We start from the raw sequence: 27,758 nt of genomic DNA, 5'->3' as shown, positions 1-27,758 counted from the left end.
GAGCGAGAAACTGCCAGCCTAGTGGGGTCCGACATTCAGTTTAGACTATGTTATTGGATTTCTCTCTCCTCTCTCTCTCTCTCCTTCCATCCCCATCCCTCCTTTCTTCTTTTCTCTACAATGGCTCCCTGTGTCAAGTGGGCTTTATTTGCCATAAAACCAAAGACAGCTCTCCACCCCTGGTCTAGATCACAATTTCTCCAGGAGGGATGTCTGCTCCTGCATCACATCCTGATTCCAGAACAGGGTTCTTGCCCACCCCTGAACCAATCCACTCCACTCAAGGGGATGAGAACACTGTCAGAAGCCAGGCTGAGTAAGGGAGGAGAAACAGGGTCCCCCGATTTAAAGTCCCACCAGAAAACAAGGACCATCAGAGGACAGCCCAGACAGCAAGGTAGTCAATGAAAGGGACAGGTGTCCACTGACACCCTCTAGAGGGAGGTGAGGAAGCTGGGGGAAGGCAGATTTTTCAGCTGGGAAGAGAACACACAGGGTAAGCTAGGTGAGCATCATTTTAATTTCTGAGCACAGTTGAAGGTTAATTTGGCCAAATTTACTAAAATTGGATTATGTCAGACACTGTGTCTGGTGTAAGGTGTAAGAGAAAACAACAAAATTCTGGAAGTAAAGCTAATTATGTATGCTTTGTGAAAAATAAATGAACGTCAGTGAGAAATGTTAAGAAAGTGGAGAAATCTCCAAGTCAAACTGCAGCCATGATCACTGTCATTTCCAAATGCTATGCTTTCCTCATTAACAGCACAGTCTACAGAACCTGCTTTCCAGCATGGCTTAGGTTGGGATTGCCATAATACCATGCAAGAGGCAGCTTATAAACAACAGAAATTTATCACTCACAGATCTGGTGAGAGCAGCTGCTTCCTGATTCCTTGCTGTGTCCTCACGTAGTGGAAGAAGCCAGGCAGTTCTCTGAGGTCTCTTTTATAAATGCCAGTCATGGGGGCCCTGCCCAGTCATGCTCTTGTCACCTCCCAAATCCCTGACTCATCAGATTGGAAGCTAGGATTCCAACATTTGAATTCTGGAGTCATGGCAGACACACAGTCTATAACCTTGGGTCATAGCCTCCTTGCTTCCTTATGCCAAAGTGAGAGCAGGGGAGATTGCTTCTAATAAGACGATGATGACGTGTTGACATTGAGAGCGTAAGGTGTCCAGCACAGCACCTGGGGCTTAGTAAATGTTCAATACACTGGTGCCTAATATTAGTGACTCTGGAAGCTTCCACAGACTTCAGCCACCATTGGCTTCCTGCCCTCGTGCACCAGGTAGCCATGCCAGCAAGCCTGGCAAAGGTCTTTGCTTCATAATCCAACTGCAGAAACCGTTCCAAGCCCAACAAGCTATTTTTGGAGATGAAAAATCATCCCATTATTTGCAGGGAAAAAAGGGGGGTTGAGGGAGAGAGTGGCTCTTCGTGTTATCCTATGCCCACAGTTAATCATGCCTGGGGGAGGGCTCCATTAGAGAGAGGGGTGTTTCAACATCCTAGAACACAAAGCACCTTTACAATTGTCCTTGATCTATGATATCGCCAGGCTGGCTTCTGGCTCCACAACCCATTTGGGGTTGGCCCAAGTTTCTGTTCATGCAAGGCAATGGCCATAGCCCTGGAGGGGAAGAAGGGGCCCAGGGATCCTCACATGCTTTCCTCTTAACCTGACCTTCCTCTTGAGGCCATGGGGTTATTGCAAATTGCTGTAAAATTCACCCTATCAGGTTTTATTTCTCCCACCTTTTAGAAGCTCATCTGTTTCATCTAGATAATGTTTTGGGGCAGATGTCACCAAAAAAGAAGAAGAAGAAGAAGAACATCAAAAAACAAAAGAGCTCTTTGGAGATCATGGTTTGGCATGGAGATCATGCCAGCTCTCAGAATGCCATAAACATTTGGCTTTCTCTTTGGGCTGATGAACTAGAGCAAATGGCAAAGGAGAAAGTGCTACTGGGTAGTGTCTGGTGGAAGGAACCAACTTTTAACTTTGCCAGGCACATAGTAAAATACTGTGCCTACTCTTCCCAGCTAGAGCCAGTGCAGTGAGGTGCATGACAGGGACATCCAACTTCTTCATGGCCATACTAGAAAAAATAAAAAGTCAAGGCAACTTTGGAAAAAGAGTTTAGGTCCAGACGGCATCCTCTAAACACACAGCATTACAACACAGAATTAGAATAATTCTACAAGTGTTGCTGGTTATTATGTTAGACAGCGCACCCCGTGGAACCAGAAATCATAATGGTACCAGCATTTATCAAGAGAGTGGATTAATACATGGAGACACGTTCACATAATGAAATATTTTGTCCCAATCAAAAATAAATGACTGCTTCACACCACGATGTGGGTGAATCTCACAGTACTGTGCTGAGTGAAAGAAGCCAGACATAAGAACATATTCTGCCTGGTTCCATTTATGTGAATTTCAAGGAGAGATGAAACTAATCAATAGAAAACAGAAGTTAAGCTAGTGATTAGCTCTCGATGGGAGTATAGATTGAGAAGCAGCACTAGGGAATATTATAGGATGCTATGTCTTGATCTGGGTGGTGTTTATGTATACATGTGTGCACAAACCTAACACTAGTGCACTTTGTGTGCTGTTTGTGTGTTAGGTCTAAATAAATTGCAAGGAAGGGAGGGAAGGAAGGAAGGAAAGAAGGAAAGAGATGATAGGAAGGGAAGGAAGGAGGGAAGGTGGGAGGAAGGCAAGGAGAGATGATGGAAAGGAGAGAAAGAAAGATGGTGGGAAGGAGAGATGGTAGGAGGAAGAAAAGGAGGGAGAGACAGCAAAGAGACTTGTGTGGAGTCACCAGCTAGTAAATGGCAGAAATGGAATTTGCTGTGAGGTCTGCCTGACCCCAGAGCACACTCTAACTACTGGGCCACACTGCTTCATAGCTGGGTTTTTGTTGCTATTGAGCAAACCCTTCTTGATGGATGGGTGTCTGTTTATAGAAACCAAGCCAGCCACATTAGCTCACCAGCATTCAAGATTTAGATCTTGGAGAACTCTCTGTGACCTTTCCTGCCACCCCTTTCAACATCGCTCGTGGTCTCGAGGAGGAAAATTTAGCTACAGCACGGATCTCATGTGCTGACACTGGGGGCTGAAGCAACAAGGTGAATCTACCCTCTCTTCTTAGACCATCATCGGGGGACGAGAACAGAGACAGGTATTGATCCCAGTTCATTATTTAAATGCATATGGCGACAGGCAGCTCTGCTCAATAAAACCCTGACAGAGACGCCTGAGGCCTGAGTGATGGCCCTGGCTACACCCACAGGCTCCTCATAGAGGCTGAGACTCAGTTTCCCCACCCAAAAAGATGGGAATGCTGATAGGCTCATCCAATCAAATAGGATGGCTGGAGGGGCTATTTTAGTCACATGGGCCACATGCATTGGGTACTTTGATGTGTTTGTTCTCATGGACTGAGGGAAGCCTTCTATAATTTTTCTCCTATTAAATTTAACTTGAAAAACAGGTTACCTAAAACAGTGGGTTTTTCATACTCTCAAGTTGCCCTCAGAGGCAGGAATCCTAACCCTGGAGAGATAGACTCCTTTTCAGTGTAAATATGATTCTGATAAAGGAGACACAATGACCAGGCAGCTAGCATACTAGTATCTTTTTGTTGCTGTGACAAAATGTTTAAAAAATGAAAGAACTTGAAAGAAGATGGATTTATTTTGGCTCTGGTTCACTTGGTTCCATTGCCTCTGGGTCTGTGGATGGTGAGGCAGGGAACACATTGTGGAGCAAAGCTGTTCACTGCATGATGGACAGAGAAAAAGAGCAGGGACAAGATCCACCCTTCAAAGTCACACCACCCAAAAGTTCCTACACCACCCAAAAGTCTTCAATTATGAATCTGTCAATGGATTAATCCATTGATGAGGTCACAGTCCTCATGATCCAATCACATCCCCAATGCCCCAGCTCTGAACAAGGCACTGAGGACCAAGTCTTCAGCACATGAGATTTGGCAGGAAGTAGAGGGAGGTACACAATAACTAGAATCATGTGCTCCAGAGTCAACTGGTACCCTTCAACTAACCAAAGAAAGGAAAGAACAAATTTTCAGATTTGCGTAATATTTAAATAAAAATACCTTACGTGACTTTTGACAAATCACCTGATCTTAGTTCTTCATTTTCCCACCTAACCTAAAGAAGGAGATGGCATCAGAAAAGCTCCTGTCACTTTAAAAACACTGGGATTCAGTAGAGAGAGTCCTTGATCACCTGCCATCCTCATGCCCATGCCTGGAGTCATGGAGCAGCTGGGGTCTCAGTTTTAAAAGGATTCTTTCCATGAGTGAAGAGGGAGTTAATGAGAATTCTGGGATTGATAGATAAGTCCTGGGACTCTGGAAAGACTTCCCCAAAAGTTTACCCTAGTTCTTAGGGCAGTTTCCCAAGTGGACAGTATGATCTCAAAGGTTAAGCTTCATTCATCCATCCATCATCCATCCATCCATCCATCATCCATCCATTCATCCATCCATCCATCCATCCATCATCCATCCGTTCATTCATCCATCCATCCATCATCCATCCATTCATCCATCCATCCATCCATCCATTATCCATCCATCCATCCATTCATCCATCCATCCATCCATTCATCCATCCATCCATCCATCCATCCGTTCATTCATCCATCCATCCATCATCCATCCATTCATCCATCCATCCATCCATCCATTATCCATCCATCCATCCATTCATCCATCCATCCATCCATTCATACATACATCCATCCATCCATCATCCATCCATCCATCCATCATCCATCCATCCATCCATCCGTCATCCATCCATTCATCCATCCATTCATCCATCCATCCACCCATCAATTCACTCACTCATTCCACATGTATTTGAAGTTCTTCTCAAGTCAGTGTTTCTGTAAATGTCTACTTTCTGTTATCATGGGACAGGTAGTAACAGGGGGCCCCAAATAGATCACCTGCTTTCCACACACCTGAGTTTCCAATGTCCTTTATATAAACAAAAGTCTGCCTCCTTGTGCAGGTTAAGGTCAATAATTCCTCTCAGTGCGGTTAATCCCCTTCTTGCTGGCTTGTTTTTGAGCCCAAAGAATCCTGGCCACATTGTAGCTTGTGGTTCAACCAGACACTGTGTCCCCTTCAGGGCTGGAGACCACCAACATTGAAGAACCCAGAGTGGAGGAGAAGGTAACTGCAAAGCCTCTGAAAAGTCACTGGGAATTATGGTGAATGAGGTCATTCCTGCTCCCACTCCTTGGTCTCCGGACACATATTTTTCCTGTTGGGGACCCAGTATGGGCCCCTGAATCCCTCAAGATGGTACCCTGCCTTCCAATGTGTTATCTCAAGTGGATGTTTAAGCTGTATCTTTAGAGGATTGTTCCAGAACTCCGTGAGGCTAGCTTTTGCAAAGGATACAATGTATTTTACAACTAATACATAGATGTAGTATGTGTAATATGTGTTTCCTGGTCACACTCTGTTGCATGGACTTTGGGACCTATACACTGGTGTTCTATGCTATGGGACTAGTTGAAGATGTATGGCAGGCAAGGTGGTATCATAGTTACACTGATGAACTGCTGGTCCTTCCAGGATCAGTAAAGGGTTCAATATAATCAACTGGCCACCATGCTGCTGGCTGGTGTCCTCCAGGAACAGCTCAGTGAGGGCTCAACAGTGGTCCCCATGACTCACCCACTGGGCATTCAGATTTCTTGTTTATATGTGTTAATGGGCTCTCATAGACAGTAGCACATGTACAAAACTCATCACAACTTTCGCTCCCATATCTCAGTTCTCTTTGTCTTTGATCTTCCAGTCATTTTGCTCCCTGGCCCTTGACCATACAGCCAGGCCATTTAGCCATGGCCCAACGCTCACATAACAAAACCCAATAAATGCTTTGAAAAGAGGGATGGGGAAGAGAATGGAAATATAATTGAGGGGGTGAAGTTGTCCCAAGAACACATAAATGGAACAATCACAATGAAATCTAATATTATTAATGTATGCTAATTGAAAACTAAAATTTTTTAAAAGATTGGGAGATGGTGAATACAGAAAGCTCCAAACGTTGCCTGTAAAGAGATCCCAACTCCCAGACTGCGTGGGTGTGAGGAAGTATGCGTTGTGAGTCTACAATTCTACGTGTGCTTCTGAAAAAGGAATGGAAAGCCAACAGCTCTTTCCATCACTTTGAGATATGGACCTCACTTTCTGATGAGTTCAAATCCAGTGGAATGCAGCATTTGAAAAGATCAATTTTGAGGGTGTGCACACACACTCACACACACACACTCAACTCACACATGTGCAAGCATGTACGCACATTTTAAGAGGCTTATTTACAACTCATAATTCTTCCTGGACATCAAATGGCTCTTTATAGGCTCCATGCTGATGACCTAAGTATCTCTCAAATTAAACAGAAACACAAGGATTAAATTTCCCTGAAAGGACCCAGGCTTTGAGGAAAAGTAAGAGTAAAGGAAGAACTGCCTGGATGGTCACATTGTGGTTTTGCCTTTCCCTCATGATTCTAAAACTGCCAGTGCCATATTGGAGTGGCTGCCAAACCCATGTGACATCAGCCCCCATGTCCCACCAGTGCCCTACCCTGAGGCCTCTTCCCCACATCTGGGCAAGAAGGAAGTCGGGTAGGCCATGGATGTTCGAGGGAGGAATGCAGACACAGCACCCTTTGTTCTACTCTGCGAGCTCTGTAGAGTGGGGAGGAGCCATGCACAGATGAGGACAGCGCCATCTTCTACTTCTCTGGTGCTGTGGCATTGAGCCATCATGGCAGAAAGCTGTGTTTTCAGCCTGGCTGGGTTCCATGTTGGTGGGAATGTGTCTCTCTCCAAGCCCACGTGAACAATCCATGCCTGAAGCAGCACCTGCCAATCCAAGCATCCCATTAGTGATTGGTTTAGGGAATGAGCATGTGACAACTGACAGCCAATCAGAGAGACGCACGTTAATTCCAGTTCTCATGGGAAAAGGTTCTCCTTTTCCATTGCATTTCCAGTTGGGAGGCTAGCATATAATTCGGGAACTCTTGTAACTGTCTTAGCGTCATCACACAGGGAAAGACTGCCTGACACAGACAACAGCAGGGCCCAAGAGGGATCTGAATAAAACTGAGTCCTGATAGACAATTTGATCAAGCCATGCCTAAATTCAAACCTGTCACTGATTTTTTTTTTCAGTAACTTGGGGATGTAAATTCCCTTCTATTTAATCACGTTGAGTTGGTTTCAAGTGTGAATCTGGATTCAGCCAGACTTCCTATGACATATCTTTTATTTGAGGAAACTACTCCCATATTTATTTTACCTCTGAATTAATGACGATGGAGATCATGTTTCATGATTTCCACAATGTCTTGACCAAGGGCGACATTCAGAGTGACCATGATTGTTGTTGTAACTGGCTTATCTTCTTTCCCTAATGCTAACTTTTTTTGGCTGTACTGGGATTTGAGCTCAGGGTTTCATGCTTGTTAGGCAGGTGCTCTACCACATGAGCTACTCCGCCAGCCCATTTTTGGTGTATGTTGTGAATTTTCAAGATAGGGTCTCACTAACTATTTTGCCCATGCTGGCCTCAAACCTCGATCCTCCTGATCTCTGCTTCCAGAGTAGATAGGATTACAGGCGTGAGCCACCAGTTTCCAACACTAAGTATTTTTAATACCACCTTTGATTTCACCCGCAAGATCCCATTTCTACCAAAAATCAAAGTAGAAAATAAAAAAAAGTAGAAGCAGAGCAAGGACTGCTGAGTAAGGCAAGACTTGGAGGTGACTTTCCCAAGCTGATCATTTGCCAACAGTGGGTTGGAAATTAGGACTGGTGCCAGGGCTCTTCATAGCTCAATGTGTTCTACCAACACTGCAAACACCCACAAGTCATATTCACTCCACTACTATCTATGAGAAACTGGGTTAAGGGTTTATGTGCATTGAGTTTTCACAACAAACTTTAAGCAATAAGTTTCTCAGACCGCTTCATTCTGCATAGAGGAACTTGATTCCAGGGAGGTGGAGACCACTTTGTTAAGAAGTGGCAAAGACAGGATTTGAACTCCGATCTGCCTACTCCAAAAACTCTGGGACTCCTACCTTCAAGAATCTAGTTGTAAGCCAGGCGCCAGTGGCTCATGTCTGTAATCTTAGCTACTCAGGAGGCAGAGATCAGGAGGATCGCTGTTCAAAGCCAATCCAAGCAAATAGTTCACGAGAACTTATCATGAAAAAAAAAATCACAAAAAAGGGCTGGTGGAGTGGCTCAAGGTGTAGGTCCTGAGTTCAAACCCAGTACCACAAAAAATAACAATAATCCAGTTATTGAAGCTGGAGTGATGGTGCATGCCTGTAATCCCAACACTTGGGAAACTGAGGCAAGTTTAAGACTAGCCTGGGCTGCATACTGAGATCCCATCTCCAAAAATGTCTAGTTGGAGAGACAGGGTATGCATACCTTTAGTAATCACAAAATCTAAAAAGTATTTCAGATGCAATGACACCCAGAGTACAATACAGTATTCGAGACTGGGAAAACATATCAACTGAGTCTGAGTCATCAGAGCAAGCAATTGTATAGGATTTTAAATGAACTCAAGAAACATTCATTATGACTTGATGACGCGGAGGCTACTTGTAGAAACTTGATAAGCTGAATTAAATCTACAAGAACACATGCAGCTGTTGTGCAGAGATGAGGGAGTTTCTGGAGAAAATGACCTGTACTCAGAAGCATGCAAATGTGGGAGAAATCCCAAATGTTCAGGAAAGGAAGCCAGTCCACCTAGATGACACCGTCACACCAGGTGTCATCGTCAGTTGAGTGTGGTTGCCTGGAGTACATGCCGAGAGCAAGGGTGACCCTGTAAGGAGACAGAGGAAAGTATTCGGAGATCTCTTCATGATGTCTGCCATTGACTGGGATGGGGACCTGATAACACAGGTGCCATGTGTCCGCCATCATAAGGTGACAAAGCACAGAACAATGCACAGGGAGGCTGAGAAACTATAACAGGGTCGTTTTGTGATATGGAGTTTGCACTTGAAGGAAGCCATGTGAAATTTGGTTCCTGGTCACTCGCAATCATTTCCTTTCAGAGTCATCATTGGTATCAAAGAAATGTAGGCTGAGCATAGTGGCGCACACCTGCAATCCCAGCTACTAAGGAAGCAGAGATAGGAGGATCATGGTTCAAGGCTAACCCAGGCAAAGAGTTAGCAAGACCCTATCTCAAAAAGCAAGCTGGGCATGGTGGTCCACACCTGCAACTCCAGCTAGTTGGAAGGCAGAGGTAGGACAATCATGTTCAAAGCCAGCCTCTAGCCAAAGCATGAGACCCTATCTGAAAAATAGCTAGGGGAAAAAGGTGGACCATGAGTTATCCGCAATGGTATTTTTGAATATGATGTGGCACAGAAAGGAAATAAGTCACCAAAGATCCGGAGGTGTTGCTGAGCCGCAGAAACAACCCAAAATGAAGGCTGTTTACAGGACGTGGTGCTGTCCACATGGGTACCAACTAATCCCACTCCATTCATGTCACCACAGGTAAACCAGAGACAAGCGGACACAAGAGCCTGGCGGAACCATGCATTCTGCCCCAAGCCTTCCCTGATGACATCGACAACTAAACCACAAGAACCTGGTGATTCATTCTTACCCTCACCACACACCCCAAAACACCTACTGTCAAGGAAGACACCCCAAAACATCACCTCCAGGGCTGTGATCATAAGTCTGAAGCATGAAATAAAATTGTGAAATTGGGGTGTAGGGGACTCAGAGATTACAAGGTCATAAAAATTGTTGAATAATTAAATAATTCAACTCACAGTTTTTTCCCAGAAACCCGCCCCACACACACACACCACGCTCCCCTGGAAGTTAAGAAAGCTGTGTTTCATCTTTGATTTCCTGAGACATCTAAAGCTGTCCACTTCTCAGACCAATCCTCTGCCCAATCAGCAGGGCGACACACACCAAAGCCCCCCACACATCAAAAGCCATACTGTAAATATGTCTCTGCAAAGTTGGATGGCAACCAGAAACTCTCACACTCTGGTTCAAGAACCCTTTGTTTATTTAACCCACGCAAAATAAGCCAATTTTCTGTTGCCTCTAACCCTTAACACGCTCAGTGGTTTTCATAGATTTTCTTTTCATAGAGTTTTTGTTTTGTGAAAACATGCACAGTGACACCAGCTTCCGTTTTGATAAAAGCTGCACACTTTCCACGAAACCCACTGTTTTACTCAGTAAGAATCTATGCCGGGGTCAGGGGGGAAAAAACAACAGTCAATTCTTTCCTCAAAAGCTAAAAAATTTTTCCTTCCCTTGTCTATATTTGTACACTGGAATTATTTTTTTAAATGTCATGGAAGTGTGGCCCCCTGAAATCTTTCTTTGGAGAATGAAGTTTCCTGTGCCCCATTGCTGTATTAGTCAGGACAAGTTAGGTTCTGCTGCAGTGATGACAAACAGCAAAGCTCTTTCCTCATTCATGCTTCTTTCTATTCCTGGTCATCTGGGGTGTCTGCCCCTCCGTCCTCATTCTAGTACCGGGCCAATGGAGCAGCCAATGTTCAGAAATGTCCTGGTCACCATGGTAGGGAGAGACAGACTGGCTTTTAAAACTTCTATCCAGGAGCAAGCCATCCATTCTGCTCACACTCAGTGCCCTGGCTGTGCAGAGTTAGGTCAGGAAATACTGACCACCATCAACGACCTGCACTGTGACCACATCACACAGTGGTGCAAGTTAGTCTATATCGAGTGCTAACTGTATACCTACTGAATGAGTAGGCACCCTCCACCACACTTTATTACTTATTTATTTATTAGGAGACCACACTGGGGTTTGAATTCAGGGCCTTGCACTTGCTAGATAAGCAGTCTACCACTTGAGCTATACTTTGTGCTTTTACTTATTTTTCAGGTACAGTCTCATGCTTTTTTCCCAGGCCTGACTTCAGAGCACAATCCTAAGCCTCCCCAGTAGCTGAGATTACAGGTACGAGCTATCACACCTGGTCTTCCACTGCACTTTAAAGATGAGACCCACGAGAAGGACAAGGAAGTTGAGGCCCTTGCCCCAAGGTTACCAGCTAGCAAAGGGTTGTGCTGAGACTTGACCCAGGAGGTTTGGCTCCAGATTCTGTGCTCCTAACAGTTCCACACTATTATTTCCCGTGCCACACACTCTCTGGTTTGACCCATGTTACCACAATGTAAGATCAACTGGGAGAATTTCATTTACTCAATTTTTATAAAGGAGAAAACAGAGAATCAGAATAGGTCACTTATGTGCCCGAGGTCACACAGTGAGAAGGGGCAAGACTGGAACTCATGATTTCTGGCTCACAAAATCAATGTTATTCATGCTACAACCTTCCATGTCCCCAGGGCAACTTAAAATCAAGGATCCTAGCACCCCAAACAAATAGGTTTTGATCAATGGTCCTCATAGTCCACAAGGAGAGAGACATCCTAAAGCAATTTCTTCCTCCCAAATCAGAGTAGGCTGTATAATTTTCTGGTGGGAAAAAAAACAAGAATGAATAATGGCTGTGATCAATTTTATCCTCGATGTTCTAGGAAAGGTGGAGTCCACACAGTCACTCTCTAATCACCCCAATGCAGACATTATTAATCAACCACCATACTTTCCTCAGCACCATAACCCATGCAGACACCAAAATCAGTAAGTAGGAAGAAGTGTTTTGATCCAGGTTCTCATAATCCATTGCTGCCCCCAAAATTTGGTGGCTTGAAATATCCATTTATTGCTTTCATATCTCGCCATTTTCTGGGTTCAGATGGACAATTCTCACCTTAAGATAGATTGGGAGTCATTCGGCTGTTTTCAGCCAATGGCTGGGCAGTTCACAGGATTCCAAAATGAAATGCCTAGAGTCCAAATGTGGACTTCTAGGATTAGTTGCAATGCCGGCCATTCCCTGTGGCCTCAGAGCTTCTCCACGTGGAATCAGGGCAGTTTGACTCAAGTAGCCACACAGGATCTCCAGAGTGAGCAGGAAGTGCCATCTGCCCATCTTTTCCCTCCCAAATTTAACTAATACCACTTTCTCCAGATTCTATTGGTGGAGCAGCCACAGAACCCACTCAGATTCAAGGAATGGAGACATAGACCCCTCTGTGAGGAAGTCATGGTGGCCATTTTTAACTCCCTTTAATTTATCCTTGCTTTAGAATAACCAGCCAAGCAGGCTGACCTTCCTTCAAGAGAGATCTCTTAATGAACTTTCTGCATGCCTGTTTTCCCAGCTCACTCACAAAAACTAAAATGAAGTTCACTGCCCTCTAGTAATCACTTTTCTTGTTTGAGCACTTACTGTATACCAGATTCTAAGCAAACTGCTTTCATGCTTTATGACATCAACGCTAAACCTCAACTTTGAGAAGGAATTCTTACCCTCAGGGTACAGGTGGGGAAACTGATGCTCCCAAATTGAAGTACCGTCACCAAGGTTACAAAGCCAGAATTGAAAACCCCCTTCATGGGGTTCCAAAGCTCTCAGTCTGTCTGTCCCACAGCAAGCATGTACACTGCTCTGTGAGTACCGCTCTACCTTCCCTTACAACGTGCAAGACCCACGGCCAGGGTCTCAAGCCAAACACAGTTGGATCGTCCCCAACTGTCACAAGCACAAACTCTGAGAAGCGGCTTGTGTCAGTGAGGAAAACCTTCTAAACTCCTTCCTAGAAATAACAGCCAGGCTGGAGGTCCTACCTCAGAATCTTAGCGTCTCCTGGAACCTTCTAAGGTTCCATGGACGTCACCTAACCATCCAACATGGTAGCCACTTGCCACATAGAGACCTTGCAAACCAGAAATGTGGTTAGAGGAACTGATTTTTCTCTCTTTGGTATTTTGAGATAGGGTCTTCCTATGGGAACCAAGCTGACCTTGAACTCTAGATCCTCCTGCCTCAAACTTCTGAATGCTGGGATTATAAGTATGTGCTACCATTCCAGGCAAGGGACTGGTTTTTAAATTTTATTTCAGTAGCCATATGGCCAGTGGAAACCATAGTGGACTTTTCAGATCTAGAGGTGTCAACGTCAAGTGCTCACTCACTCCTTCAACCCACAGCTCTTTCACTAGCTGAGTCCACCTAACCATTTCTCCTCGCCAACTAAGAATCCATCTGGCCAGGCTTTCCAGGCCACACCAGGAGCCTGAAGCCCACGATCTGCTGGGTTTGGACTCCAAGGCACTTTCCAATGGCCAATTTCTTAGTTGTCACCCTTTGCATAGACTGAACAGCCTCACTCACTGCTGTCACCTGCCTGTCCTGAAGGTGTCTGTCCTCCATGCAGCCAGCCCTCTTTCTCTGCAGCCCTCAGACACTGAAAATAAAACCACCAAAATTACATCTGTACTGAACATATAGAGACTTTGTTCTTGTCATTATTCTCTAAGCAAAGCAGCACAACAGCCATTGGCAGATCATGTATCTGCATTAGTGCAGTAATTTGCCTAGAGGAAGGAAGGAGGGAAGGAAGGAGTGAGGGAGGGAGGGAAGGGAGGGAAGGGGGAGGGAAAGAGGGGAAGGAGGGAGGGAAGGAGGGAAAGAAGGAGGAAAGAGAGGGAGGGAGGGAAGAAAGGAGGAAAGGGGGAGGGAAGGAAGGGGAGAGAGGGGGAGGGAGGGAAGGAGGGAAGAAGGGAAGGGAGAAAGGGAGGGAAGGAAGGGAGGGGGAGGAAAAGGCTATAAAAGAAAGAGGGAAGGAAAGAAGAAAGGAAAGGAAGGAGGGAGGAAAGGGAAGGGAAAGAGAGAGAGAGGAGGGGAGAGGAGAGGAGAGAGGAGGAAGGAGGAGAGAAGGAAGGAGAAGGGCAGAGCCTCCCTGGTTACAAACCCCATGTGCACCCTCCTTGCCTGCGTCTTAGGAGAAGGGAGAGCTCTGCAAAGCCCCTCGAGTCCAGCTGTAGGGACTCGTCAACCTCAGGTTAGCCACTTTGCCCCAAGCACTGTGCTGGATGTACAGTTGTAATTACAGATAGCTCAATGGGTATTATTTTACCTAATCTTCAGTAGGTGATATATGATCCTACTTTAAAAGTGAGGAGTTTAATCATTCAGAGTGAGGTTAGCCTGGCCCAAAAGACCAAAAATCGTATGTTCTTCCTCATATGTGGACCTTAGATCAAGGGCAAACACAACAATGGGATTGGACTATGAGCACATGATAAAAGCTTTAGCACACAAGGGAGGGGTGAGGATAGGTGAGACACCTAAAAAATTAGATAGCATTTGTTGCCCTAAACGCAGAGAAACTAAAGCAGATACCTTAAAAGCAACTGAGGCCAATAGGAAAAGGGGAACAGGAACTAGAGAAAAGGTGAGATCAAAAAAAATTAACCTAGAAGGTAACACCCACGCACAGGAAATCAATGTGAGTCAATGCCCTGTATAGCTATCCCTATCTCAACCAGCAAAAACCCTTGTTCCTTCCTATTATTGCTTATACTCTCTCTTCAACAAAATTAGAGATAAGGGCAAAATAGTTTCTGCTGGGTATTGAGGGGTTGGGGGGCAGAGGGAGGGGGGGGAGTGAGTGGTAAGGGAGGGGGTGGGGGCAGGGGGAGAAATGACCCAAGCCTTGTATGCACATATGAATAATAAAAGAAAAATAAATAAATAAATAAAATAAAATCTTAAAAAAAAAAAAGTGAGGAGTTTAAATTTCAGGGAAGCTAGAACTCAGTGTAGACAGCATGCTGTTCTAGAGCCAGTGTTTCTTAAATGTGTTCATTTGACCCTCCCAGTTTAATAAGCAGGCGACAGTGAGATCACGTGCTCCTAAAATTGAAAAGGAAACTTTCGACATTTCCCATCCCCTGCCGTTGGAACTGACTTAAACACAACCTAAAACTCTCTTAAGATGCAAAATAGTACTTTGTGCAAACAGTAGTCACCAAGGGCTATTAGTATCAGTATTATTATTATTTTGGTAAGCAACTCATCCCAAACCACACATCTTGTATGAAGTGTTCTATTTCTGCATAATAAATTAGCACAAATGGAGTAGCTTGAAACAGCATGCATTTATTTTCCCACTGTTTCTGCAGGTCAGTGTGTGGACATGGCTCAGCTGATTCTCTGCTTAAGGTCTCACATGGTTTTAATAAAAATACCAGCCCAGCTGTGTTCTCACCTGGAGGCTTGGCTCTAGAATTGAGGGTCCTAGACACAGAACTGTCTGTAGCTAGAGGATTCCCTCACCTTTCAGAACCACTGCTCATCTTAGAAGCCACCCATGGTGCTCTGCCATCTGGGTTTTCCCACCACGATTGCTTACTTCATCACGCACCAAGCAAAGTGAGTCTACACATACGGGGTCTTTCGTGGTGCAGGCGGTCACGGGAGAGAGACACTATCACTTTTCACACTCTGCTGGTTAGAAGAAGGTGACAGGTCCCACTCACACCAAGAATAGAGGACTGACAAAGGTACAAACACCAAAGTTAGGAATCATGGTGGGGGTGCAGGAGGGGACTTGTCAAAAACTCTTCACTCATCACCTTTGAATACACTAACCCTCATTATCCACTGGACACATTTCACCCCCTCTCCATGGACACCTGAGGTCACAAATTGTAACAAACTCTATTTGTTCTGTGTATTTCCCTACACGTGCACATCTATGATAGTTCATAAATTAGGCACAGTAACAATAACTAATAATAAAATAGAACAATTAAAACACTATACTGCAATGAAGGTTATGTGAATGTGATCTCTCTCTCTTTCTCAAAGTATCACACACACTTTTTTTGAGACAGGGTCTCACTATATAACCCAGCTGGCCTTGAACTCATGATCCTCCTGCCTCTAGCATCCTGAGTGCTGGGATTACAGTGTGCACCACCATGCCTAGCTCCCTTTGACTGTAGTAATAGAAACTACAGAAAGTGCAACCACAGAGAAGGCAGACAACTGTACACCAATATGATTCTCCAGCAGGCAGAGAACATAGACGTAGATAGGTATAGATGTGTACACACATACTAAATAACTATTTGTGGATTTACACACACACAGTAGAGAGTAATATAGAGAAATACACACATGAAGAAAAATCTGGAAGGGTGCACACTAGTGAACCCTATCAACCATTCACTCTCAGCCTTCTTCTTGGCACTTTCAATCTCTTGATCCTTCCCTGTCTTTCCTTGTGTTTCTTCAACTTAAACGAGCATTCAAAACACCAGGAGAATTATCTTTTATTGATAGAGTTCAAGCCCAGCCTCCAATAACCTCTGTTGAAGTTTGCATGGTGGTGAGCCCAGGACTCCACATCTTACCAAGCACTCCCTGCCCAGAGGAGAAGCAGGTGCAAGCTGATGCTGTTTGAGAAACGGATGGATGGATGGATGGATGGACGGGTGGGTGGATGGGTGGATGGATGGATGGGTAGATGGATGGATGCATGGATGGATGGATGGATGGATGGACGGGTGGGTGGATGAGTGGATGGATAGAGGGAGGGAGGAAGGGAGGGAGGGATGGAGGGAGGGATGGATGGATAGGTAGGTGGGTGGGTGGATGGATGGATGCATGGATGGATAAATGGATGGATGGATGGGTGCATAGATGGATGGATGGATAGATGAGTCAATGGATAGGTAGATAGTTGGATGGGTAGATGGATGGATGGATGCATGGGTAGATTTTTTTTTCCTTAAAATGGAGTTTACTGTAATTATTATTTAGTTTCATGTTCATCCAGGAGTCTCTTGCTCAATATTTGCCATCCCCAGAATACAAGTCAGATTCAGCTTTAGTATGCAGCAAGATTGGACACTTGTTTCTAAAGTAAATAAAATCCCTCAAAGCAAAACTTTTTACACCAGTCATCCATGCACACTACTTCCTCTAGGATCCGCTCATGGAGCCCAGTTGTCCAGAGCTCACAGAGGTCACTAGAAAAGAGAGAGGCAGGAATGTGGCTCAAGAATCTCCGAAGCAATTCTTTGTGTGACCTTGAGCAAGACCCTCTCAACTTGGGGCCTCGGTGTCCTACCTGTAAAAGGAAGAGCCTGAGATAAAGGACCCCTTGAGTTTTAAAATTCTTATTCAAAATAACAATCCATCTCTACCTATGTACATATTTTTAAATTTATGATACATTTATAAATTTGTTATGTGAGTAAACCAAGTTTCCCACCTTGGAGAACATAGACGTAGATAAATGTAGATATGTGCACACATGCATAAATAACTATTTGTGGATTTACACACACACAGTAGAGAGTAATATAGAGAAGTACACACATGAAGAAAAATCTGGAAGGGTGCACACCAGTGGTTAACACCTCATAAGTGATCAACACTTACTGGTCTTGACACCCTAGGGTTCCATCTTTAAGTAGCCAACCATAATTCCTCCTTTCTGACTGTCAGTCCAGGTGATTTATTGACTCCACATCCCCTTCCTGGCTCCAGTGTTGGACAAATGACCCAGGCCAGCAAATAAAAGAACAGCATCTCCCAAGCTGTTCAGGTTGAGTACAGTGACCCAGGCCAGCCCATCAATGTCCATGCCAAGGCTTGCCTGGAACTGTGAGCAAAGAGCTCTCTTTCTCCTGGGAAGAGCTAAGGCTGGAGGTGCTCAGGACCGTGTACCGAGAGGGTGCCATGGATGGGTCTATGTGGAAGAAGCAGAGCTGGGAGGAGACGAAAACCAGAGGCTGAGGTTCTGCTCTGAAGCCCTGGACCAGCTGTATGTGAAGATAGCTAGACTCTGAACTTTTCAGCCTAGTAAGTCACTAGCTCTTTGGGGGTTTTTTGTTTTGTTTTGTTCATACTGAAGCTCTGTGGAATTGGTAGTGTCCTATAATCTTTGTTACTATGTTTGCGGAACTGGCAGTAGGGTAAGAGGACCTCCACTACTTATTAAGGGGGCTTCTATTCGACTTGCTTTACAATGGGTGTGAATTTGACTTTGTGAAAATACTTTGATGTCCTTGAAGTTGGTGATAAACTTGAGTTCTTCGTGTGGACCTAACACTGGACTAGGCACTTTCCAATACTATCTCATTTAAATCTCGCCCTCACCCTATAAGGACAGGTACTATAAGATAGGCTGGAAGAGGCTGAGCCTCTGTGAGTTCAAGGTCGCACAGCTCATAAACAGGGGAGACGGGACTGGAACCCCGTATGCCAGGCTTTAAAGACCCCCTTCTTTGTTTCTTTATGTGTGTAGGGGTAAGAAGAATGTCTGATGCAAAAGAATTCGTCATGAATACCTGTCTGGTCCGTTGGAACGCTACCCCATAGCCTTGTCACTAGAAGCAGCCAGTGCCTACCCCCGTGGCTGGCACAGGGGGCTCCATGAACATTTGTTGAGTGACCAAATGAATGAATAAATGAACAAGACCTGATCTCTGAGGACGGAGGGGGCCAAGGGATAGGAGAAGGTCACAGAAACCCCCGTGTCAGGCAAGATCTGAAGGATTCCTTCCAGCTCCACCGGGATGTAGCTGAACAGCTCGAACACGCTTTCCAGTTGAAAACATTCATTTAATCAGCGAGCGTTTTCCAAAACGGATGTGCCTTTCTCAATCACTGTGTCTGCTGCAGACATTTGTTGAAAAGGCCTCCCCTCCCCCAGACATCAAAGCTCAATGCTTCCAGACCTTTCTCCCCCAATTACTTCCCCTGGGGAAGGACAGCCAGGCAGGCGGACGAGAAATTGGTCACAACATGCAAAATGTTTTCCTTGGTTAGAAAGACATTTGCAGTGTAAGAGCTACTCTCGAATCGTCTGGAATGTTCCTTTTGCCAATGAAGGCTGCTCGCTGGGAACTACAGGAATGATCCAGCTACCCCTCCCAGAAATAAAACCAAGAGTGGTCTCTGAGATCTCGTTTCATTGGGTTTGTTTTATTTCTTCCTGATTATGGCAGCTACTGGGATGGGCAATCTGGCTCTGTGTCCTGTTTGGTTTTGATCATTTCTACTCAGCTCTGAACAGAGCCTTGGTGCCTTTTCCTCTCTTGAGTGCCTGTGTCTGCAGCCTGGACAACCTTAGCTTTGCACGGAGAGGATGTCTCTAAGAAAACACACATCTCCAAATACTGCTAGCCAGAGGTTACCTTGCCCTAAATCCATCAATTGCTCCTCATTACCATCTGGATAATCAATGGATACCTTTTCCTGGTTCCCAAGCCCCTACTTACTGCTCTGAGCCCAGTTCTGGCTCTCTTCTCCTTTTCCTGAGATATTTCCTGTATCTCAAACTCCTCTACCCCCTTCACCACCAGCCCTTTTGTATGTACTCATCTGTATTCTTTCTCTTCTCTGTATCTGCTTCAATGTCACCTCCTCCAGGAAGCCTTCTCTGCTCCTTCCTTCTACCTCTCATGGGGAGAAGTGAATTCAGTGCTTTTCCCTGTGCAGTTATAGTGATGGCTTCATCATCCCCATCACATCTGAGTCCCTTAAGTTCTGGTTCACAAAGTCTGGTACCCAACAGGGCCTCAATGAATCACTGTTAATAGGATAAACATATAAGTAGGAACAGGGTGGAGGGGCAGGCATAGCGTCCAGGATCAAAGAAGTTGGATTTTCCACATTGAGATAGTTGACTGTGACAATGAAGAGAGTCACAAAGCAACTCTCACTCTCAACCCCAGTGTACACAGAAGGCCAAATCTCCCTGACTGTTGTCCCAACAAGGAAGTTGCCTTGTACCTACAAAGTCATCCCAGCCAAACAGGTCTGTTCATACTTCCCCAAGCAAGCTCACTTTGCCCCAGAGCCCTAACCAGCCCATGTGGCTTCCAAGACAGGTCACTTTGTAGCACTTCAAAGTCACAGAGAAGGCTGGGGCAGGGAGAGACAGCAAAGAGGATGGGAAGACAGGAATTCTTAGATAGGAGGGCTGTCTGACCTTGGCCTTGGTCTCCAGTTGTCTTCCAGTCCAGCAATTGCCAAAGAGCTGGAGTTGAGTAATAAGACAGTAAGGAAAAAGTGCAGAAAGCCTTAAAAATTAGGAGTGTCTCCCCCCCCCCACCCCGAGTCTGAAGCTGGAGAGAGAATACCCCATGTTCTCCCTGGTTTGCTCTGTTCCACCTGCAGGTTTTGATAACCTTACCCGCTCTGGGGCTTACAGTGCAAAACCCACAGGAGCACAAGAACTACCAGTTTTTCTCACCTCCACCTAAGTGACCTCTCTTGAGGACAGTACCTTTACACTTTCACTGCACAGTACCTCAAACCTGTCTCTTCCCTGGGGCATTGCCCTAAGAAAAGTACAAGAGGACTTTGGAGGCCAATAGGGGCCCTCATAAACAGAGAACTCTTTCCTGCTTCACAGTGTACGCTTGAAAACCAGGCTCAAATCTCCTAAGTGGAAACTTGCTCTCTTAGCCATTATTAGAACACAGCTTTGCATTTTTCAAGCTGTGTGATCTTGGGCAAATGACCTAACGTCTCTGAGACTTGATGTCCTAATTTGCAAGGTAGGATAACAATAGGGCATGTCTGGGAATGTTCGTGAAAACTAAATGGGATGATACACCCTAAGCACCAAGAATGCCTTCGGACTCTTACAAAGGACTTAACTTCAGCAATTATTATTTCTGTGTTAGTGAATTTATTTTGTGAATAACGACTTGGATAAGACTCAGATTCTGTACTTCTCAAACAGAAATAGACTTTTCTGTCGTGCCTAACTTTAGGGCCACCAAAACATGCAAAGGAGCCAGAGCCCCAGTTTACACTGATTCCAGGCTGCATCATGAAGAAGGTTTTTATCTCTGTTGTTAATATGTTCCCGACAGCCACTTACTTCCTGGTTGCTTGCCTCGCTGGCTCTGATTGGCTGAGTTCCAGCTCATTGAGGTTTTACTACACTTGGGAGCTCTGTTAGGAAGACCTTGAAACCTCCAGGAAAATGAAAACTTCCTTTTTTTCTTCCTCTTTTTCCCCAGTTGTGGTGGCCAGCCCTCCCCCTTCCCCATCCCCAGATTTGAAAGACTATTTCTGATGTGCAGTAGCAATGACTCCACACCCATCCACTGTACCTCAAATTATAGCATTTTGGCACCCGAAGTATAATTCTTTCTCTGGCTTCTCACACTAAGTGTGCATCCAAGTCTAGACTCCGATCATGTGACTCTGTATTCACAGTCTATCTCACATGGGGTCCTCACGGTTCAGTCATTTATATTCCTCTCCCAACTACTTTCCTCCAGTCTGACAATATCAAGGACACACACACAAATCCACTGACACACCCACGCACGGTCTGTTCTCTTTTCTCCTTCCACCACGGGCAGCACCATCGCTAGGATTTCCACTCAGCTGAAATTTCAGGTAAAAGGTCCAAAATGAACCCAAATGCCTTTCATTTCCACCGGGCATGTGAAGATGTTGTAATTACACCACTAACTATGGGATCTGTTTTTGGAAAACCCCAGAACATCATGGTACCAGGTCAAAATACACCCACATCTGGTCAGCTCCAACACTCACCAAATACAGCTCCGTGACTTTCTTACTTTCTTCCTTCTCTGTGCATCTTGGTGTTGATTACCCAAAATCAGCCCCCAAGTGCCTGTCCACACCCTAGTCTGAAAAACCAACAACAGGGCTGTGATCCAGCCCAAGCAATAATCAGTGGCTGGAGCGCCATCTGCTGGCCACTTTCAGAAGGCAGCACCTTCCTGCTTTGCTCCAGCTCTTCAGTGTTCCCAGTTTCAAAGCTGCTGAAAGAATTTGGTGGATAGCTTCAGGCATGGCAACGGTGATTTTTACTGCATTACTATATTATGCTGACACACTTGAAAATAAGCCTTTTTGCACTCTTTTATTTTTATATTTAAGGGCGAAATCAAATTCTAGGAGTAGACTCTTAACTTCTTTTATTATTTTATTCCAACTGCCACGAGCCATTATCGTAGCATATCAATCAATGATCAATAAATTCTTCAGAGCTTCAGTTCTACCCACGCTTGAACTAGATTCCCCGATATTCACATATCTTCATTCACGGAAGGCTTCATTATCTTCGGGAGATTTATGAGGCCGTAACAAAACAAAGACAACACAATAGATAAAATAAAAGAAAAAGCAAACTGAAAGGAACGAGCCCATCTCCAAAGGAGGAAGCAGGTATATTTTGACATGAAGTTAATGTGTGTGTCACCTAAAATATACATTTCTACCTAATTAGAGGAGCTTGTGTCCCTTTTTCTAACGTATTACATTTGTGGGGTCCATTAAAATCCAGAGGAAACATGGCAGGCTCGCCTTTCTCAATAATTTTGCCTCTTCGAACAGAGAAAACAGGACATCTCGTGCCCCCTTCTTTACAGCTTACTCTGCCTATGACTCTTCAGGTTTCAAATCAGTGAATTGACAATATTGCCAGAAGAAAAAGGGGTGTCTTTCTTTAAAAGAATGGGTGACCTGTTTGTGTTTGTCATACTCCCTGGAAGTGTGTCAGTTACACATAGAAATCAACTGCTCTCTTTCTGTTTGGACCATATGGAAATTTGACCGAGTGACCATCTGTATAAATTCAGAAATTTGTGAGAAATGGTGCAAGCTGCACACACACCCGCATTCTCACAAGTGCTCACCCCCAGGAAGCCTTGGTCTGTGCCTGATGTAAGGGGACAGACAATAGCTTTGCCTTTGTTTGTGCTTTGCTGGGACTTAGAGACACTGTCAAGGTCCTGATGAATCTGCAAGGGCAGGGTTTGGTTACTATTTCCTTGTATTTTCAGCTTCTTCATTGGTTTCCTTCCTTACTAGTATTTTTAGTCCCCGAGATAAAGCCTCATTTATAATTAAGTCAAAAATCCTGGAAATATTTCGTCAATGAAACATCCCGCTTCGCTGTTCATTATTTTATTGAAGGAATGTTTTTTCCTTGAAACCTCCTGGTCCAACTCTGCTGCAAGGCAGACACAAAACCAGAATCGGGTGGAGGTTTGAATGTTTAATATGTAAAACTCTCATTTAAAATATTTACACTTTGCCATAAAATAGCCTTTCCCCTAAAGGCACAAATTTGCTTTGGCATTAGGAACCTGGGTGGGTATAGCCCAGCCAGGTCTAGTCCTGAGGATCAGATCGTGATCCAACGTATCTTTCTCTCTGAAGATTGTTCATGGCCCCTAGTCTGCAATGGTGACATCTGAAGACAGGATCAAAAGTCGTTCTAATGTAAACTAGTCAAATAAGAACTTCTATTTCTTTATAGGGTCCTTTCCTTACCCCAGAAATAACTTGGGGAGGTTTGTACATGGAAAATACCAGCTGCTCATTTGGACAATTTTCTGCCCTGTTGGAAAAGTATTTTTTTTTTTTTTTGGTTTGGATTTAAAAGAGATAGGAGAGAGAGAGAGAGAGAGAGAAGGATTGAGAGTGAGAGAGAGGGCAAAATGTGTGTGTGTGAGAGAGACAGAGAGAGAGAGAGAGAGAGAGAGAGAGAGAGAGAGAGAGAGTGCAAATAGTTTTGCTTTGAAGTTCCCACATAATTACTGTTAAGATCTATGAAAATGTCCTGGGAGCCAGAGCTCCTTGCTCAAATCTGATAAATGAAAAGACAAGCAGCGTCCAGTCCAGGAAGACTCTGTTAAAGAATGGATCAGATTAAGAACAAGAAAAAATGCAACCAAGGTAGACTGAAGGATGTCTTGGTTTCTGTTGTTTATTTGTAGGGAGGTATTAAAAAGAGACAGAAGGAGGGAGGAAGGAGAGGGGAGAGGAAGGAGGGAAGAGCAATTGAAAAAGCAAAACACTCGTGGGTGAAGGAGGGAGAAAGGGGGAAGGAGGGAGGGAAGAGAGAGGGAAGAGGGAGGCAGGAGGGTTCACAAAGATGCTGACCGTGGAGTTGTTTAATCTCTCACCGTTGGCACAGGGATGAAACCCTGCCTGTGAATACAGAAAGAAAAGGGGGGAAAGAGTTGGTTTCCTTTTCCATTTCCTTTGTTGGAATACTGGTTGGGGACATCTGAGGAGAAAATGGTTGCAAACATTCAGAACTGTGCTTTCAGTAATGATCACAGCAGCAGAGGGCTTTTCTTAATGTCACAGTGCCCCCTGGAGTACCTCCTGGAAGGGGACCCACGGCGACCTTAACTCCCCTTCCCCACTTCCCCACTCTGCCCTTGTTTTTCTTACAATGGGGGGAGGAGGGGAGGAACATTTTTTAAACAGTCTCAGAACCTTTTGAGGGGCAAAGGAGGTTTTAGAGAACTAACTTCCGACCTATTTCAGCTAGTTAAGAGGAGGGGGAAAGGGGACTCCAAACTTTTCTCATTTTTTTCTCCTAACCCTTTCCCCTTAATCCTATTTTAGCTGAGATCTGACCTTTAATCTCCTGTACTCCAAATTGCTAAAAGGAGCTGAAAGAAAGTGTGTGCTTGTGGGCGAAGGTGTTTTCAAACCGTTTATTTATGAATGGTTTCGACTTCTCCTGTTCCTGAGACTATGAACTCACTCCTTTAGGCACTATTACTTTTTTAAATTTCTCTCCTCCTCCCCTTATTTTAGAGGCAAAATGTATTTGATCATTAAATCTCAACTGAGATAAATGTTTTTAAGTCTCCTGCCTGCGTGTGGATTGACCCACTGCAGCATCCACTCTCAGCTAGCTTAGAGATAAATGACAATTGGTACTTCCTACAGCTTCACCCCAGCCTGGAGAAAGCAAATGACAACCATGTTGAAAAAAAGCGGGGAGAGAATTGTTTGCGTGGATATTTTAGATAGAAGAGAAATTCAGGCATTGAGTCTGTTAGGCAGATCTCAGATTTGGGGAGGTATGAACTCACTACAACCATTAAGAATTCCGTCTTTCAGATGAAAGACACTCCATTTGCATTATGGGACATAGCTCTGATGTCATTTGAAGTGTCCTTCTGGAGGGGGCTTGGTGGTTAAGCTTTTTTCAGTTGTCTCATTAAAGGACCAATTTTTCCTGATGTGGGTTTATAACTTCGTTCCAATCTGAAATTGCACCCACCCTTTCTCTCCCCCCTCCCTCAAAGGTCTATACTTATGACTGATTTTGAAAGAACAACAAATCCAGTTGCATACTTATTTTCCTAACTGCTTTTGATTTTATTGAGCTAAGAAATGCAGAAATCACTTTGCTGACATTCTCAAAGGTCCATTTTAAATCATGAGATACGTCAAGGTATAATTACTCATATTTAAAACATTCTGTAATTATAGGAAGAAAGAATAGGGGGAAAAAAGGCTTTAAAAAAAAGTCTATTGAAAGCAATTGACTCTCAAGAAATGTCTGTCTTTTATAAAGTTCATAATTTCCCAGTAAATTCTTTTAAGTTAATAACATCTTAAACACAAGAGCGTTAAGGTCCCTGTCATCTGCCACTGAGCAAGCACACAGAAGAAAAACAAAACAAAACACTAAAGTCTTTTTTTAAACTCATTTTTAAAAAAAGAAAGAAAGACCTCAGAGACAGAAATATTTCTCAGGAAATGTCAAACAGGAATGTCTATATAATATCTACATGTAATAATAAATCAAAAACAGTTTTTTTTTCTCATCTGACAAAACATAATAAATGAATCAGAACATTGTTTGGGGCAGTTATTTTTTTTTTAGCTCTCCAAAAAACCAATAATAGATGAGACCACATTGGGAAAGGTAGCGTGTGTTTTCTCACAACTTGGTGGGAAATGGGTTTTTTTGGGTTTTGTTTTTTTGTTTTTTTGCTCTTGGTAAAGGAAATTAGATATATATTTTTGGGAAAAGAATATAATGTTTCATTGTGATATGATCCAACAAAAACCCAGGAAATTCAAAGTCCAACTGACACTGAGCTAAAAATTCACACCATTGTACCCTCTATCGACAACAGCAGATTTAGGAACCCAGAAATGTCTGGGTGAACCTCAAATTTCCCGACTCTCAAACTCTCATGTCCAAACAGCAGAGTGTTATTTAAACATTAGCTGGCCTTACATGGGTTCCCACTTTTTCCCCTTCTTTCATTCCCCTCTGTGTATTTTATATCTTGGTGAAGTGTCACCTGAGATGTGTATTTTTAACCCCAGTGTGGACGCTGCAGACACTGGATTCTTTTTTAGGTGAGATTACTTAAAAAGAAAGGAGAAGCCTCACAGAATTATGGGGTGCTCACACTGAGAGAAACCCGGGGTGTCTATGACGGAGCAAATAAAAAAGGAAATCACAGATTTATGTCCTAGGAGTCGAGGGGTATTTAGAAATGCCAGTGGTGTTATTTGGGGCTGTGTGGCATTAAGTATCAGGGACTGACACCTTTTGAACATTTCAGTTATAAAATCAAATTCTAGGACCCAGTTCAGTGCCAGGAGCCCTATCAAAGTGTTTGACCCCTCCAACTCCACGGCATTTGGGAACATTTGCTACTGGACTGTGAATCACACAGTATAATTGAAATCTGAGCTTGTAGGTTTTATGGATGTGGTACATTCGGGGACTAAAAGCTTAAATTTTAACTGCATTTTAAGATTTTAAGCATTTGGGACTGGGGACATGGATTGAGAAACTGTGAATAAATATTTTCAGCAGGTAAGTAGTTAGTTATTAAAATGTGCTTTGAGGCTGTCTGTCTCTCTGTATATTTCTGCATTCTTTAAGGGTCTAGACAAAAAACAACTCTTTTTTTTAAATGAACCTAATTTGGATTTCATTGAATTTTCTGCCTCCCCGATGTTAAGATATTTTGTCGAATTTAATTCCCTGACCCCTCTGTATGAAAGAAAAGAAAGTCTTTCTTGAAGAGATTTAGAAAGGGAAAGAAAATTCCTTTTTAAAAGGCTTAGAGGCAAGGGGGTGGAGGGACTGAGTGGGAAAGGAGGCTTTATTTTCTAAACCTCAAATTCCAAACAAGGAGCACATTCTACGTAAGAACTGAAACTAATTTACCTGAATCCTTCTGTCACTGGGTAGCTCTTGACTACTATTAAATGTTTCTTTTCACTCACCCATCAAACCCAATCAAAAGAATGTTTGGGGTAGAGGGTGGTGGCAGGCAGCCCCCCAAATGAAAAGCCAACATTCTATGCTGTTTGTTTTGGTTTTTCTCTAAGAGGATTTTCAGAGAAGGAGTCAGAGATTTCGGCCACCCTCCTCAGTTCTGCTCTTATGAAGGACAACAGGGGACACTGGCGCTCTTATGCACAGAGCTAAAATGTACCTTTAAACTACTTCCCAAAAATGAAAGAGAAAGTGCCTGCCCACAAGCCAGGTGGACAACCCTCTGAAGATGTTTTTTCGTTTGTCTTTGTTTGTTTGTTTCTTTGTTTCCCTCTCCAAGGCTGAGGGAATGGCGAGGTTGGAATACTGTCACTCTTCTGAAAAGAGACTTTCTGTGTCCCAGCAGCTCTGTCATGAGAACAGTGAAACCGTCACCGCCTTCCATGCTAGGTGCTGAAGTTCTTTGAAAGAGATTCAGGTGTCCTCAAAGCCAGTCATGACAGAAAGATTCAAAAGTGATGCTAACCCTCCTTGTTCCATTCCTGACATCCTGATTGCTTGAATAGAGAATTGCAAAAAATGTCTAATAATTATTATTAATAAATGAAAGTATCTAACAGGGCAGGCATTGGATAGGGAACATTTAACCTTAGTGGAGGTAATCACTTTTCAAATTCTTTCTATCTTGAAACTGGGGAAGTTTTTTGTTTTGTTTTGTTT

At 43.9% G+C, this 27,758-nt stretch overlaps 1 long non-coding RNA gene across 4 annotated transcripts in view; it reads right to left on the bottom strand.

The window, feature by feature from the left end:
* LOC141418781 (uncharacterized) overlaps nucleotides 1-21,694 on the bottom strand; it is a 45,065-nt gene extending 23,371 nt beyond the window's left edge. For 3 of the 4 annotated variants that reach the window (XR_012443417.1, XR_012443418.1, XR_012443420.1), the window contains exon 1: nucleotides 862-1,352. This is a non-coding gene — a long non-coding RNA (uncharacterized lncRNA). Of the gene's footprint in view, nucleotides 1-861; nucleotides 1,353-6,657; nucleotides 6,939-21,568 lie in introns of those variants that run through there. The other variant, XR_012443419.1, reaches the window with a different exon arrangement.
* Nucleotides 21,695-27,758: the final 6,064 nt, after the last annotated feature.

This window comes from Castor canadensis, chromosome 18 (genome assembly GCF_047511655.1).
Source record: "Castor canadensis chromosome 18, mCasCan1.hap1v2, whole genome shotgun sequence".
Classification (NCBI taxonomy): domain Eukaryota; kingdom Metazoa; phylum Chordata; class Mammalia; order Rodentia; family Castoridae; genus Castor; species Castor canadensis.
The sequence above is the reverse complement of the archived record's forward strand: the minus strand, read 5'-3'. Positions and strand labels throughout refer to the sequence as shown.